This window comes from Canis lupus, chromosome 36 (assembly GCF_003254725.2).
Source record: "Canis lupus dingo isolate Sandy chromosome 36, ASM325472v2, whole genome shotgun sequence".
Taxonomy (NCBI): Eukaryota; Metazoa; Chordata; class Mammalia; order Carnivora; family Canidae; genus Canis; species Canis lupus.
The window spans coordinates 3,861,098-3,878,735 of NC_064278.1; the positions used below are offsets into that span (position 1 = coordinate 3,861,098).

Here is a 17,638-nt window from a genome sequence, read left to right on the forward strand (position 1 = left end):
TGCTAATACCACTGATCTAAGAACCACACTTTGCCACCGTCCTAAGGTATCAACTCAAAATCCAAACTTAATTTTCAAGCACTAGAGAAAATTCATGCTGTGTATTATATGTGTAAAACAGTAACAAGATTTCAGATAAGGTCTTCTGGAAGTGAAGGCCTATACTGTATGAAGAATATTCAGCTGGGTACCGATTGTGCATAAGGAAAGTACACAAAGCTAGAGAAAGAACAGGCTGATCCTTTGATCAGAGGCAATTGTCCTTGGTTTTCACACATTTTTTTAAAAAAAAATAAAATGCCTATTTCTACTGAGGTTGAAAAATTTATGCTTTAGGGGGGCATTGGGCAAAGTACATAGAAGAGTCTTGCCTCAGTAGCAGGAATGACTTTCCCTAGGTGGAGTACAGCTCCAGGCCCACCTAATAAATCTTGAAAGCAAGAACCAAAACGCCTGAATTGCTTTAAAGTAACTTGAACTAAGAACAAAATTTAGAAATATTTAGAAGAATAGAAAAATATCTGGCACCCAGTAATTTTATAGAATTATAAAATTTATATAAAATTCACAATGTCTGGCACCTAATAAAAGATTAGCAGGGTTGTAAAGAAGAAACAAAATATGACCTATAGAAAAAAACCAATGAATGGAAACTGTCCGAGTTGACATGGATGTTAAAATTAGAAGACATGCACATGAAGCAGTCATTAGAACTGTATCCCATATAGGCAAAACTTGAGTGACATGAAAATATTTTTAAAACACTCAGATTAAAAAAAAAAACTCAGAATGAACAAGAATTCTAGAAGTAAAAAACTACAATAAGTGAAATGAAAAACATTTACATGAGATTAATATCAAATTGGACATTGCAGAAGAAAAGATTGGTGAATTTAGTGTAATAGAAACTTTCTAAAATAAACCCTAGAAAGAAAACTACTAAAAAATAGCATCAGTGAACTATGGAGCAATTTTAGGTGGCCTAATACATAATTAAAATCCCCAAAGGGAAGGAGAAGAGGATACGGAACTGAAAAAAAATTTTAGTTGAAGAGCTGTTTTTTCCAAACCTTTTTTTTTTTTTTAAGATTTTTACTCATGAGAGACACAGTGAGAGTGAGGCAGAGACACAGGCAGAGGGAGAAGCAGGCTTCCCTGAGGGAATCCAATGTGGGACTCAATGTGGGACTCAATCCCTTACCCTCACACCTGGGACCAGGCCTGAGCCAAAGGCAGATGCTCTACTGCTGAGCCACTCAGGCATCCCTATTTTTTCCAAACTTAATAAATGATATATTCAGATTCGAGGAGCTCAACAAATGCCAAGAAGAAAAATGAAAAAAAGAAAAAACCACTAAGGCACATCATAATCAAATGCTCAAAAACAATTAGTAAAGATCTATTAAAAGCAATGAGAAGGGCAGGAAAACAGTTTTAGTATATATGTGGGTTTTTTAAAAAAAATTTATTTTATTCATTAAAGACACTGAGAGAGAAGAGAGAGCGAGAGAGAGAGAGAGAGAGAGAGAGAGAGAGAGGCAGGCTCCATGCAGGGAGCCGGACGTGGGACTCGATTCTAGGTCTCCTGGATCACACCCTGGGTGGAAGGCAGCGCTAAACTGCTGGGCCACCCGGGCTGCCATGTGTTCTTTATTTTGGGCTTAACTAAGGCCATACTTGATCATATCTGGCCAGCCATAATTTAAATACTTCTATATTATACATCGTGACACTGATAATATGCACCATGAAGAAAACCTTAGGAAAAAAATTTTGAAGTACAGTGAGCTAAATAGTATATGTGTATATTCTAAAAATACATAGTAAGCATTGATTATAATGCCAAAATGTAGAAGCAACCCAAGTGCACATCAACAGATAGATTGATGAATGTGGTGTATTGATGACTACAGCTGTGTAGTAGAACTTGAAGTCAGGAATTGTGATAATTCCAGTTTCATTTTTCTTTTTCAAGATTGCTTTGACTCTTCAGGGTCTCTTTTTGGTTCCGTACAAATTTTAGGATTGTTTGTTCTAGTTCTGTGAAAAATGCTGTTAGTATTTTGATTCGGATTGCGTTAAATGTGTAGATTGCTTTGGGTAGTATACACATTTTAACAATGTTTGTTCTTCCAATCTGTGAGTATGAAATGTCTTTCCAATTCTTTGTTCATCTCCAGTTTCTTTCATCAGTGTTTTATAGTTTAGAGAGTACACGTCTTTAACCTCCTTGGTTGAGCTTAATCCTATGTATTTTATTTTTGGTGCAACTGTAAATGGGATCATTTTAACTTCTCTTTCTGCCGCTTGATTATTAATCTATAGAAGTGCAACAGATTTCTGTATATTGGTGGGGTTTTTTTTTTTTTTTGTATCCTCTAACCTTACTGAGTTTAGTTCTAATAGTTTTTGATGGAGCCTTTAGGGTTTCTATATATAGTGTTGTATCATGTGCAAATAGAGTTTTACTTCTTCCTTACCAATTGGATGCCTTTTATTTCTTTTGTTGTCTATTGCTGTGGATAGGACTTCCAGTACCATGTTGAGTAAAAGTGGTAAAAGTAGACATCTTTGTCTTATTCCTGACCTTCGGGAAAAAATTCTATTTTTTTCCATTGAATGTGATGTCTGCCGTGGTGTTTTTCATATAAACCTTTATAAATGTTAAGGTATGTTCCCTCCAAACCTACTTTATTGAGAACTTTTATCATGAATAGATGTTGTGGGACGCCTGGGTAGCTCAGCAGTTAAGCATCTGTCTTTGGCTCAGGGCATGATCCTGGGGTCCCAGGATCAAGTCCTGCATCAGGCACCTTACATGGAGCCTGCTTCTCCCTCTGCCTGTGTCTCTGCCTCTCTCTCCCCCCGGCACCCTCTCTCTCTCTGAAATAAATAAATAAATTCTTCTTAAAAAAAAAAAACAAAAATAAATTCAAAATGAATTAAAGACCTAAGTATGATACCTGAAATCATAAAAATCCTGGAAAGCACAGGCAGCAATATCTCTGACAGTGGTCATAGCAACATTCTTCTAGATATGTCTCCCGAGGCAAGGGAAACAAAAGCAAAAATAAACTATTGGGACTACCTCAAAATAAAAAGCTTCTGCATAGCAAAGGGAACAGGCAACAAAACTAAAAGACAACCTACTGAATGGGAGAAGATATTTGCAAATAATATATCTAAAAAAGGGTTAGTATCCAAAATATATAAAGAACTGATAAAACTGAACACCAAAAATTCAAATAATCCAGTTAAAAAATAGGCAGAAGACATAAACAGACATTTGTCCAAAGAAGACATACAGATAGCCAACAAATACATGAAAAGATGCTCAGCATCACTCCTTAGAGAAATGGAAATCAAAACTACAATGAGCTATTATTACCTGACACCTGTAAGAATGGCTAAAATCAACAACACAAGAAACAACAGATGTTGGTGAGATATGGAGAAAGGAAAACCCTCTTGCACTGTTCATGGGATTGCAAACTGGTGCAACCACTGTGGAAAACAGCATGGAGGTTCCTCAAAATATTAAAAATAGAATGACCCTACAACCCAGTAATTACACTACTATTTACCCAAAGAATATGATCCCTATATCCCTAATTCAAAGGGATATACTCACCCTTATGTTTATTGCAGCACTATTTATAATAGCGACACTATGGAAGCATCCAAGTATCCATCAATAGATAAATAAAGAAGATACGGTGTGTGTGTGTGTGTGTACACAGTGGAGTATTCAGCCATAAAAAAGAATGAAATCTTGCCATATTCAACAATAAGGATGGATCTAGAGAGTAAAATGCTATGCAAAATAAGTCTAAGAAAGACAAATACCATATGACTTCATGCATATGTGGAACTTAAGAAACAAAACAAATGAACAAAGGGGAGAAAAAAAGATACACCAAGAAACAGACTCTTAACTACACAGAACAAACAGATAGTCACCAGACAGAAGGTTAGTGGGAGGATGGATGAAATAGGTGAAGGGAATTAAGGAATGCACTTGTGTTGCTGAGCATTGAGTAATACGCTATTGGATCATTATACTGTACGTCTAAAACCAATATAGCACTATGTTACTACACTAGGATTAATATCCTAAAAACATTTTTAAAAATATTTAAATGTGGTACACACATTAAATATTATTGTATTAAAAATGAAGAAAGTTAAGAAATTAGATCTCAAATACATGCATTTATTGATATAATCTTTCTTAAAACTGCTTTTGCTGCAAGCCACAAGATTTGGTATGTTGTATTTTCATTTTTATTTGTTTTAAGATAATATTTTGCTTTGACTTCTTCCTTGCCTTATACATGGTTTGGAGGTGTACTTTGTAGATCTTGTTGATTTCTAGCTTCATATCATTGTGGTCAAAAAAGATAGTTGGTATGATTTCAATGTTCTTAAGTTTGCTAAGATTGGTGTTTTTGTCATATCATATGACCTGTTCCACAGAAGGATGTATATCCACTTGAAGAATGTGTATTCTGCTGCTGGTAAATATCCTGTGTATGTCTGTTAACTTCATTTGTTCTAAGGTATGGTTCAATTTTAACATTCTAATTGATTTTTGTCTGAATTATCGCTGTAGTGTTGTCTATTTCTCCTTTAAGATGTTAGTATTTGCTTAATGTACGTCAGTACTAGTGTGTTGGGAGCATATATATTTACATTTATTAGATGACCTTGATGATTTGGCCCATTTATCATTGTATTATGTCCTTCATTGTCTCTTTGTACCATTTTGGCTCAAAGTCTATTTTCAAGTAGATTTGCTACTTTGGTTATGTTATACTCTTGGTTTCTACTTCATCCCTTCACTTTGTGCCTATGTGTGTCCTGCGAGCTGAAATGAGTCTTCTGTAGGCAACATATAGTTGGGTCTTATTTTTATCCATGTAGAAGGGGAAAAAAAGCCAGAGGTATTATACTTCCTGGTTTCAAACTATACTACAAAGCCATAATAATAAAAACAGTATGGTACTATCAAAAGAACCCCTATAGGTCTATGTGTCCAGGATTCCAGAACTAACTGTTAGCACATATAGTTAATTCATATTTGACAAGGGAGTTAAAAACACTAAATGGAGAATGGCTAGACTCTTCAACAAAAGGTGCTGGGAAAACTGGAGAAATGCATGCAATGAAATTGGACTCCTACCTCACACCACTTATAAAAATTAACCTGAAATAGATCAAGGGCTTAAACATACAACCTGGCACCATAAAACTAAAAGAAAACATAAGAACCAAGCTCCTCAACAATGATTTTTTTGGACATGACACAAAAAGCATAAACAACACAAGCAAAAATCATAGCTGTGACTACCTCAAACTCAAAATCTCCTGAACAGCAAGTGAAACAACTGACAAAACGAAAAAAACTGCAAACCATATTTTGGATAAGGGGTTAATATACAAAATATACTTAAAAATCAAGAAATCTGGGAAAATGCTGTATGTAGATAAAAGTCTGCCTAATTTAGGGAGGACATCAAAATGGCCAAAGGACATCTGAAAGGATGCTCAACATCACTAATCATCAGGAAATGCAAATCAAAACTGCAACGAGCTATCACCTCACAGCTGGTAGCCAGAAGACAGACAGTAGGTGCTGCTGAGAATGTGGTGGAAAGGAAACCCCTATACACTGTCAATGGGAATATAATTCATTCCAACCAGTAGGAAAATAATGTGATGTTTCCCCCAAGTAATTAAAAACAGAACTAACTATAGCCAAGCAATTGCACAATTAGGTCTTTACCCAAAGGATACAAAATTGCTGATTCAAAGGGGCACAAGCACCCCAATGTTTATAGCACCATTAAAAGAAATAGCCAAATGATGGAAAGAACACAAATGTCCATCAGCTGGTGAATGGATAAAGAAGCAGTGGTGTATACATACAATGGAATATTACTCAGCCATCAAAAAGAATGAAATCTTGCCATTTACAACAATGTGGATAGAAATGGAGTGGATTACACTAAGCGAAATAAGTCAGAGAAAGACAGGTACTGTAGGATATCACTTACACGGAATTTAAGAGCGTCAACTCAAAAACAAACCCAGTAAAATGGTGGTTCCTAAAAGATGGGGGTATGGTAATAAAGTTGATGTTGTTTTAAAGTATAAACTTGCAAGTAAGCCGCAGCAAATCTACTGTGTGGTAGGTACGATGACAATATTGTACTGTAATTATATAATGTAAATAGCACTACAGCAACAATCATATTACAATATATAAATATATCAAAGTAACACATTATACATCTTTTTTTTAACATTTTATTTTTTATTTTTTTAAATTTTTATTTATTTATGATAGTCACACACAGAGAGAGAGGCAGAGACACAGGCAGAGGGAGAAGCAGGCTCCATGCACCGGGAGCCCGATGTGTGGGATTCGATCCTGGGTCTCCAGGATCACGCCCTGGGCCAAAGGCAGGCGCTAAACCGCTGCACCACCCAGGGATCCCCACATTATACATCTTAACTCTAAACAGTATTATATCTCAACTATATCCATTTTTAAATGTGTTATCATAATTAGAAATAGCAAAATTAATGTAAACTGAAAAATTGCAATGCAAAAAGAAAATAAAGGAAATTCTGACATATGCTACAACATGAATTGACCTTAAGGCTATTGTGCTAAGTTAAATAAGCCAGTTAAAGCATACTGGATGATTCCATGTATGATGTACCTAGAGGAGTCAAATTCATAGAGACCTATCAGTGGTGGTGGCCAGGGACTACGGGAAAGTGGGAGGTTGTCTAATAGGTATGGTTTCAGCTTAACAAGACAAGAAGATTCCTAGAAAATCAGTTGTACAACAACTGTACTTAACACTACTGCACTTTACACTTAAATATGGTGAAGAGGGTAAATTTTATGTTATGAACATTTTGCCACAACTTTTAAAAAAGAATGAAATTCTGATACATGGAATAACAGGGATGAACCTTGAGAACACACTAAATGAAATAAGCTAGCCCTAATAAGACAAATATCACATAATCTCTATGTGATACATAGTATAGTCAGACTCATACAGAAAGAAAGAATAACAGCTAAGGGTTACCAGGGACTGGAAAAAGGGTAGAATGAGAAGAATTGTTTTTAAGATTTTATTTATTTATTCATGAGAGACACAGAGAGAGAGAGAGGCAGAGATACAGGCAGAGGGAGAAGCAGGCTCCATGCAGGGAGCCTAATGCGGGACTTGATCCTGGAACTCCAGGATCATGCCCTGGGCCGAAGGCAGGCACTAAACCACTGAGCCACCCAGGGATCCCAGAAGAATTATTATTTAATGGGTAGAGAGTTTGGAATAATTCTAGAAATGGATAATGGTAGCTTCCCAGCACTATGAATGTGCTTTATGCTGCTGAATTATACATTTTAAAAGAGTAAAAATGTTGTTTTATGTTGTATACATTGTATCACAATAAAAAGGAAAGCATGTGATCTGAAATTTTCCCTTTTTTAATAAAAATGGAGCTTATAATAGAAAACACTTAAGTGTTACATATTTTATATACACTGATTCTTAATTTCACATGTTGATTTGTACACAGGGTTCACGTTTTAAATTTATTAAATTCTTATCCCCAATGCCAATTTTTCCCTTCCTCAGGAGGTAGATGATAAGTTGCACCTATTAGCATTTCCTCCTTTTTAAATTACAGCTCCAAAACACATTTGGGGCTTGTTCCTAAGATGTGCCTACCTTTGCATATGATTAGCTTGAGATTATACAACTTGTTGCTACAGTGTTTATAGATAGATACAAGGGCAGAAGAATATCATAGGAAGGAAGCTTTAAGATGTAAGATGCTTTGCCAACAAAGGCTTGAGAGAATAAGCACTTTCCATTAAAGTTTGAGCAAGAATGTGAGAGCCAAGTGTATTCTTTTCCTTTTAATGATATATTTGTCATCTGTGGCTATAACAGCTGGAAACTGAAGTCTGAGGGGAAAGAATTTTTTAACGATAAATACAATTAGCAAACCCCAAGAAGGCAATTGCTTTCCTGAAGGCAGTTGCCTACACAAAGATCTTCTGGATGCTTCATGACCCTGACCACCAGATCAAGTACCACTGAGTCCTCCACAGGTCTAAGTGCAATCATAGTTCTTATAAGAACAAAACAAAAACTCTGAAAACTGCTATACTACTAAGAAAAAAAGGAGGTACCCCCCCAACAGGTATAAAAAAACGTGATTTCATGAATTCTAATAGTCTTCAAAGAGTGCATTTTTCCCTTCACAGTGGGTTAATAAAGAGCATCTTATCAAATCAAATGGATTGGCTACAATTATGTAGTAGATCTGGCTTTATGATGGCCTGAGTTTTTTTATGCTATGCGTGAGAGGCATGGCAGTAGTTAAGGGTTCCTTAGACTGAAAATGTCCATATGTTAGATTTCTGTATTTTATAGGCCCCTCTGTCACAAGAGCCTCAAAGTACTATCTGTGGAGTCTGGCTGCCTCTTCTGCAACATCAGGCCCCAAACTGAACTCAGAAGGTACTCTATCAATACCCAGTTATGTGGGATTTTCCCCTGAAGTTCTCTAGCTCATTTCAAGTCATTAAGCATGAGCCATTGATGATGGGGTTCTTGCTAACTGCATCTCATGGGCATGTTTAAACTCCCTGTACCTGTCCTCACATTTCCGTCCCTCTAATAAGCCTCTGAGTCTCTATGTGTATTTGTTTTGACCTCTTTGTTCTTTAGGTTGCTCCATGCGGTGGTTCATTCAGGGCACTGCTCAAAAGGCACTTCTTGACCTGTCATTGTCAGTGTGTGCTGTTGTATTGAGGTAAATAAAACACGAGTTGATGGAAATTTTTAAAAATCTACCATTGGGTGATGAAAGATTGATGTCAGTAATTTCAGTCTGGGCTCAGTTCCTGACTAGATTGGTGAACGCTTAAGGATTATTTTCTCCAAACCTCAATTCTAAGTTTCTATAAGGATAGAGATCACCTGCTGCTTCAAACACCTGAGAGGATGGCAATGTTAATGTCAGTTTCTGAAGAGTTTTCAACCCATTTAGGGGGGTAAAAAAAGACCCTTCTTGCCATGTGAGTGATTAATGAAATGTTAACACTGAGAAAGTCTTTTAAGTAGATCGTTTCTCCTCTAACCTTTTCATTTACTGAACGGAAGACTTGAAGAGAAGTCAAGTGCAATCTGGCAGTGAGGTACCTGAGCTTGGACCTCCTGATTCACTGCCCAGGGCTACTTTCCTGCCAGTCGTTCCAAAATGAGTATGAATGGCAACAAGTCCCTGAATCACTAAGACAATGTGAAAAATTACAAACTTACCATCAGAGAATCCATGTTTTGGCTCCTTACCACCAAAGAACCCTGCTATGGAGCTAAGTTTTTAATTACCGCCTCCTCCTAGCTGCCTGGGATCTGAGTTAGTGAGCCCAGTGATGACAATGAGAAAATGAATCTCCAAAAGATGAGACTCCAGGATCCATACATCCCAGGGGTGTCTCACATGATACGCTGGGTGCGGGAAGAAATCTCTGTGTATATGTATATGCTCCACGATATCTAGAGAAGATATTGTAAGTGTTATGAATAGTAGCTCAAGGGTGGTACTGGCAGCATCACATGGGTTACAAATCAGAAGAGTGGAGAGGCACCTGTGTGGTTCAGTTGCTCAAGCATCTGCCTTGGGCTTCAGTCATGATCTTGGGGGTCCTGGGATCGAGCCCCGTGTCAGGCTCCCAGCTCGGCAGCGAGTCTGCTTCTCCCTCTCCATCTGCTTGTGCTCTTACCCTCTCTTTCTCTCTCTCAACAACAACCAAAAAGCGTGGAGAAAGCCCATGTAGATAAGCCAACAGAGCACCACCGCTCCCCTCTCTGCCAAGCATTTGTTTGCTTTCAATGTATTAAAATGAATTTTTTTTTTTAATTCATCTAGTTAACATCTAGTGTAGTATTGGTTTCAGGAGTAGAATGTAGTGATCATCACTTACATGTAACACCCAGTGCTCATCGCAATAAGTGCCCACCTTAATACCATCACTCAGCCCATCCCCACCACCACCTCCCCTGCAGCAACCCTCAGTTTGTTCTAACTATAGAGTCTCCTATGGTTGGTTTTTGCCTTATTTTTCCTTTCTTTCCACTATGTTCATCTGTTTTGTTTCTTAAATTCTACATGTAAGTGGGATAATATATTTGTCTTTCTCTGACTTACTTCAGTTAGCATAATACACTCCAGTTCTATCCACGTTGTTGCAAATGGCAAGATTTCATTCTCTTTGACGGCCAAATAATATTCCATTGTACGTATATACCACTACTTCTTTACCCATTCATCAGTTGTTGGGCATTGGCTCTTTCCATCATTTGGCTATTGCTGACAGTGTATAAACATCGGGGTGCTGTGCCCCTTCAAATCAGCACTTTTGTATCCTTTGGATAAATACATAGCAGTACAGTTGCTGGATTATAGGGTAGCTCTATTTTTAACCCTTTGAGGAACCTCCATACTTTTTTTCAGAGTGGCTGCCTCAGCTTGCATTCCCACCAACCTTTCTCCACATTCTTTCCAACATCTATTGTTTTCGGAGTTGTTGATTTTAACCATTCTAAGAGGTGTGAGGTGGTATTTCATTTTGACTTTGATTTGTATTTCCCTGACAACGAGTGATATTGAGCATTTTTTCATGTGTCTGTTGGCCATTTGTATGTCGTCTTTGGAGAAATATCTGTTCATGTCTTCTGCCTATTTCTTAATAGATTATTTATTTTGGGGCTTTTGATTTTGAGGATTTCTTTATAGATTCTGTATACTAGCCCTTTACCCAATATGTCATTTGCAAGTATCTTCTGCCTTTCTGTCAGTTGTCTTTTGGTTTTTTAATTGTTTCCTTCACTGTGCAGAAAAAGTTTTATCTTAATGAAGTCCCAATAATTCATGTTTGCTTTTGTTTCCCATGCCTTCAGAGACACGTCTAGTAGAAAGTTGCTGTGGCCCAGGTCAAGGAGGTTGCTGCCTCTTTTCTTCTCTAGGATTTTGATGGTTTCCTGTTTTACATTTAGGTCTTTCATCCATTTTGAATTTGTTTTTGTGTATGGTATAAGAAAGCAGTCCAGTTTTCCCAGCACCAGTTGTTGAAGAGATGTCTTTGAAATGATTTATTCTTAATGTTAGGTGTATTTGTGAATTACGTATCTACTTTAAGCCAAACTAATTCCTAGGAAATGACAATTTAAAGGGAATTGTACAAGGAAACTTCAGGTTAAATGTTATAATGAAACCAAAAGCAAACAAATAAAAAATATTAGCAAAGATAACTCTTATCCAGTTCTTTTTTTTTTTTTTTCTTATCCAGTTCTTAATGTAGCTGGTGCATAACTTTTACTATCAGGTAAAAACATGATTATCAAATAATGTTTTGGCTAACTTTTTTAATCTTAAGACTCAAATATGGATTCACACATACTATTGTTAATGAACAATAATAAAACAATTATAGAAATTGATATAACTAAAATAATAAACTTTCTTAGTTGGCTTTCTAGTATCTTACTCTTAAATATGAATAGACAGTCAAGGACCTTCAGACAATTAAGGGATTGTTCTAGTGGAAAACACATAAACTTGAATAAGAATTAGGAAAAAACAGAAATGAAGGAGTTAGAGAAAACTTAATCTATAACATTCTCCAAAGGATAGGAGAATTCTACTTCCTGCATGAAGAAGAGTCTTTAAAAAGGTGCTTTCACAACTTCAGGATATTAAAAGATTGTGAACAAAAGAAATATGAAACATACCTTATGAAATCTATAATAAAAATATTAAAAATGGAAAACTGTAATAAATATTGGAAGCCAAAACTGATAGTGCTAAAATATTAAGAAATACTAATTGCTATTATTTGAGAGTTTACCATATACCAGGTGCTATTCTAAGTACTATCTAGGTACTAACTTAATCGTCACAACAAGCCTATAAGATGGGTACTACTATCTCCATTTTATAGAGGAAGAAAATAAAGCATCAAGAAGTAAAGTGACTTGGTCAAAATTGGACAGCTACTAAATAATAGGACTAAGTAGGATTAAGATTGAAGTGGATTTGTGTAGAGTCTATTTTCAGATCTTCATGCTAAGGCAAGTACAACAATCTGGAAAACAGAAGTTTTTTTAACGAGCAAACTAGCTAAGTAGGTCCAACATTCAAATAGCTTCAGATAGAAATGTGGGGACAAAGATCATATTCTAGAAATTCTGAGAAAAATAATCTGATTACCACAAAGACTGGTAATCAATACATGATACTTGCAACATCAATAGAAAAAGCTGGATGATATCATAACACCCTTAAAACTTAAAGAAAAAAATTAAAACATTGAATTCTACACCCAGGCAAACTCTTAATTAGGTGATACAGTAGAATAGATGCTTTCAGACCTGAAAGCTCTCCAAACATTTACTAAACACACTCAGAAATTTATTGAAAGATGCGCTTCAACAGAACAAAGGAATAAATGCTAAAGATACTAAGAACCAAGATTCCTACACAAGAATGAGCCTGCGGAAATTCATAGATAATTGTATGGGAGACCCCAGTGGATAGCTGTAACAGGTTTAGACAGCAGCCAGTTCAGACTGGTACAGAGGGACAGAGACTCCAGGGGTTTATGTTTGGGAGAAAATATTTTAGGTGAATGAACTGGGAGGATATTAACACAGAGGTAGCCTGTTTGGTCAGGAGTTATATAGTACATTAAAAACTAAACAGATGTGAAAAGAAAATCACCTCAAAGAAACCGAAGACTCCTATAGGAAAGGAAATGTAATCATTGGTGAATAATATTTTGTTGATGACAAAATAAACAGTGGACATTGAGTCGACACAAAATTATATGCTGTACAAATCTGAGGAAAGGAGTTTTGCCTGTTTTGTTCATCACTGCTTTTTTTCTTGGCAGTCAGAGGTGGGATGAGGGTGAGGGAAAAGCTGGTAAGAGAAATGCTCATCTTCCATAGAAGCTGATAATATATACAACTAAAAAAATGGAAGGAAAATTATATTTAGAACAAGGCAAAAATCAGAAGAGACGGTTTTAGAAGTAATGGTTGCTGTTGTGGGATGGGAAAATGGGAAATAACAAAAGATTGCTACTATTCTAGTTTTATTGAGACCGAACACAGCACTGGAGACATTTCAGTTGTACAGCAAAGTGATTGAATTATACATATTGATAGTGATTACCACATAAGTCAACATGCATCATCTCAAATGGATACAAAAGGGAAAAAACCAAAAAGGAAAATAAGCCTTGTGATGAGAACTAGGATTTAGTCTCTCAACCACCTTTAAAGATACCAGATGGAAGTGTTCACTGCAGTCATCCTGTTCTTTGTTCCTATTACTTTATCTTATAACTGGAAGTTTGTACCTTTTAATCACTTTCATCCAATTTGCGCTCTCCCAAACCCAGCCTAGGGAAATCAAAATCTTTTTCAATGAGGTTGCTTTGTGCATGTGTAAGATTGAACATGTAAGTGAGATAATACTTTGTATTTCTCTGCCTTACACATTTTACTTAGTGTAGAACGATCAGGGTCCCTCTAGGTTGTTGCAAATGGAAGGATTTCCTTTTAGTGACTGCATAATATTGGTGTGTATGTGTGTGTACATATATACATATGTATGTAGAGGCATTAAAGGGACGTGTAGGTGGTTTTTATCTCGTGGCTATTGTAAACAGTGCTCTTATGAAAAAGGCAGCGCCACTAGCTCTTTGACAGGACGCTTATATTTAGATATATTCGCAGAAGAGGAATTGAAAAATTATATGGTAGTTCTACTTTTAATTTTTGGAGGAACCTCAATACTGCTTTTTTTTTTTCTCAATACTGCTTTTTAAAGTGGCTGTACAACTTTGTTTCCACTAACAGTGCATAAGGGATCTCTTCTTTCCAAAGCTGCGCTGTATGTTACCTCTTCTCTCTTTAACACTATCAATTCTAACAGATATGAGGTTATATTTCATTGTGGTTTTGATTTGCATACCCCTAGTGATTAGTAGTGCTGAGCATCATCTCATGTACCTATTGGCCATTCATATATCTCCTTTATAGAAGTATATATCCAGGGCCTATTGCATAATTTTAAAATTAAACTATATATATATATATATAAATTTTTATTTTTATTTATATATATATATAAATTTTACTTTTAGGTGTATTTGCGTAGTGAGATGAAAACTACCAAGTTATGCTCACCTAAAGTGGAGCTACAATCTGGTACAAGACAACACTATTTAAACACCATTGGCTACATTACCTATGTTGTACCTTTCAAGCCCATGACATGACTGAAAGCCTCTGTCTCTCACTCTCCAGCACTCCTCGTGCCCATCAACTAGACCCTCCATGCAGGCCAATATCAACTCATTCTCTGTATTTATGGAGCTGGGCAGCTTTTTGTTTTTAGTTTATTCATTTGATTGTGAAATTCTGCATATAAATGAATTATATGATACTGGATATTTCCCTTCTAGCTCCTTTCACTTAGCATAATACCCTATCTATCCATCCATTTTCTTGCAAACGGCAAGATTTCATCCTTCATTTTATGGCTGAGAAATAATCCATTTGTGTGTGTGTGTGTGTGTGTGTGTGTATCACATTTTCTTATCCGTTCATCTATTAATGGATATTTGGGTTCCTTCCATACCTTGGCTCTTATAAATAATGCAATAAGCATGGGATGATGTTTACATATCTTTTGGAATTGGTGTATTTGTTTTCTTTGGGTATGACCGAGTGGTGGAATTACCAGATCATATATTATTATATATTATTTCTATTTTTAATTTTTTGAAGAAACTCCATACTGTTTTCTACTGTGGTTGCACCAATTTACATTCCCACCAATAGTACATGACCACTCTTTTTTCTCCACATCCTTTCCAACACTCGTTAGCTCTTGTCTTTTTGATATTAGCAATTCTGTGTGAAGTGATAACTCACTGTGGTTTTGATTTACATTTCCCTGAGAATTAGTGAAATTGAGCATATTTTCATGTGTCTAACAGTCCTCTGGATGTCTTTTTGGGAAAAACTTCTCTTCCGGTCCCCTCCCCTTTTTTTACCTGGATTGTTCTTTTACCATTGAGTTCTTTTAGCAAGCTCTTTATCTGTTTTAGATATTAACCCTTTATCAGATACTTCATTTGCAAATATTGTCCACCATTCACTGGGTTGGTGTGTTTGGTTGATGGTTGCCTTTACCATGCAAAAACTTTTAATTTTGGTGTAGCCACATTAAGTTTGTTTTTGTTTCTAATCCCCTTGCCTGAAGGAGCATATCCATAAATATGCTGCTAAGGACAATGGCCAAGAGATTACTGCCTCTACTCCTTTTAGGAGTTTTATGGTTTCAGATGTCACATTGAGGTCTTTAATCCACCTTGAGTTTATTTTTGGGTATGGTGTAACAAAGGGATTCAGTTGTGTTTCTTTTGCATGTAGCTGACTGGTTTTCCCTGAAGCATTTATTGGAGGGAAAAAGCCATTTTACTTTTGTATATTCTTGCCTCATTTGTCATAGATTAACTGACCATTTAGGAGAAGGTTGATTTCTGGGCTCGCTCTTCTGTTCCACTGATCTATGTGTCTGTTTTTGTGCCAGTAGCATACTGTTTGATTTCTACAGCTTTGTAGTATATCATGAAATTTGGGATTACAGTACCTCCAGCTTTGTTCTTTCTGAAGATTGCTTTGGCTATTTGTGCTCATTTGTGATTCCATTCAAATTTGGGGAGGATATGATCTAGTTCTGTGAAAAGTGCTATTGGTACTTTGATATGGATTGCACTGATTCTGTAGATTGCTTTGTGGAGTAGCCATCTTAACAATACTAATTCTTCCAATCCATGAGCATAGCATACTTTTCCATTTGCTTTCGGTAGTCCTCAACATCTCTCATCAACGTTTTATAGTTTTCAGAATATAGTTCTTTCACTTCTTTGGTTAAGTTTATTCCTAGATATTTTATTCTTTTGTGGTACTATTGTAAATGGAGTTCTTTGCTTAACTTCTCTATTATTTCATTATTAGTGTACAGAAATGCAACTGGTTTCTGTATATTAATTTTGAATCCTGCAACCTAACTAAATTCATCTATCTATTCTAATCATTTTTTGTGGTGTCTTTAGGATTTCCTAGGTATAATATCATGCTATCCGCAAATAGTGATGGTGCTGAGAGTGGACATCCTTGTCTTGTATAGAGGAGTAGATGTCATTTTTTCACCAGTAAAGATGATGGTAGCTGTGGGGTTTCCATATATGGCCTTCATTATCTTCAGGTATGTTCCCACTAAACCCACGTCATTGAGAGTTTTTATCATGGATGTTGAATTTTGTCAAACACTTCTGCATCTATTGAGATAGCCATATGGCTTTTATCCTTTCCCTTGTTGATGTGATATATCACATTGATTGACTAGCAAATATTGGATCATCCTTGTACCCCTGGAATAAATTTTACTTGATTACCATGAATGATTTTTTTAAAATACTGTTGAATTCAGTTTGCTAATATTTAGTTAGGGATTTTTGCATCTATGTTCATCAGATATATTGGCCTGTAGTTCTCCTTTTTTGTACTGTCGAGTTTTTGTATCAGGGTAACTCTGGCCTCATAGAATAAATATGGGAATTTCCCTTCTGTTTTTTGGACTCATCTGAGAAGAAGAGGTATTAAATCTTTTTAAAATAATTGGTAGATCTAACCTGTGAAGCCATCTGGTCCTGGACTTTGGTTTGTTGGGAATTTTTTGATTACTGATTCAATCTCATTGTTAGCAATTGCTCTGTTCAGATTTTCTATTTCTACCTGGTTCAGTTGCAGAAGATGGCAGGTTTCTGGGAATGTGTTCATTTCTTCTAAGTTGTCCAATTGGTTGGCATAAAACATTTCATAATGTTCTCTGATAATCCTTTGTGTTTCTGTGGTGTCAGTAGTTATTTCTTCTGTATCCTTGATTTTATTTTAGTTCTCTCCCCTCCCACCACTACTCCTCTTTCCCTTCCTTTGCTTCTTTTTTCTTTGATGAGTCTGCTAAAGTTTTTATCAATTTTGGTTATTTTTTCAAAGAACTAGCTCTTAGTTTCACTGATTTTTTTTGTTTGTTTGTTTTGTATTTTTAGTCTCAATTTCATTTGTTTCTGCTCTATAATCTTTATTATTTTCTTCCTTCTTCTGGCTTGGGCTTTGCTTGTTCTTTTTCTAGCTCCTTTATGTAAAGTTAGCATGTATAGTTGAGATTTTTCTTGTTTTTGAGGTAGGCCTGTATTGCTATAAATTTCCCTTTTATAGCTGCTTTTTTCTTCCCAAAGATTGGAGGCCATTGTCTTTTCATTTTCACTTGTCTCCATGTATTTTTGCATTTCCTCTTTAATTTCTTAGTTGGCCCATTGGTTCTTTGGGAGCATGTTGTTTAGCCTCCATGTTATTTGTGTTCTTATCAGATCTATTCTTGTAATTGAAATGTCATTTCATACCATTGTGCTTGAACAAAAGTTGCTTAATATGATTTCAATTTTCTTAACTTTCTTGAGACT

General features: G+C 36.0%; 1 long non-coding RNA gene across 1 annotated transcript in view; it reads left to right on the top strand.

Annotated features, from left to right (window-relative positions):
- The window catches only part of LOC112674725 (uncharacterized), a 116,436-nt gene that overhangs the window by 75,071 nt on the left and 23,727 nt on the right, over nucleotides 1–17,638 (top strand). The window lies entirely within an intron of this gene.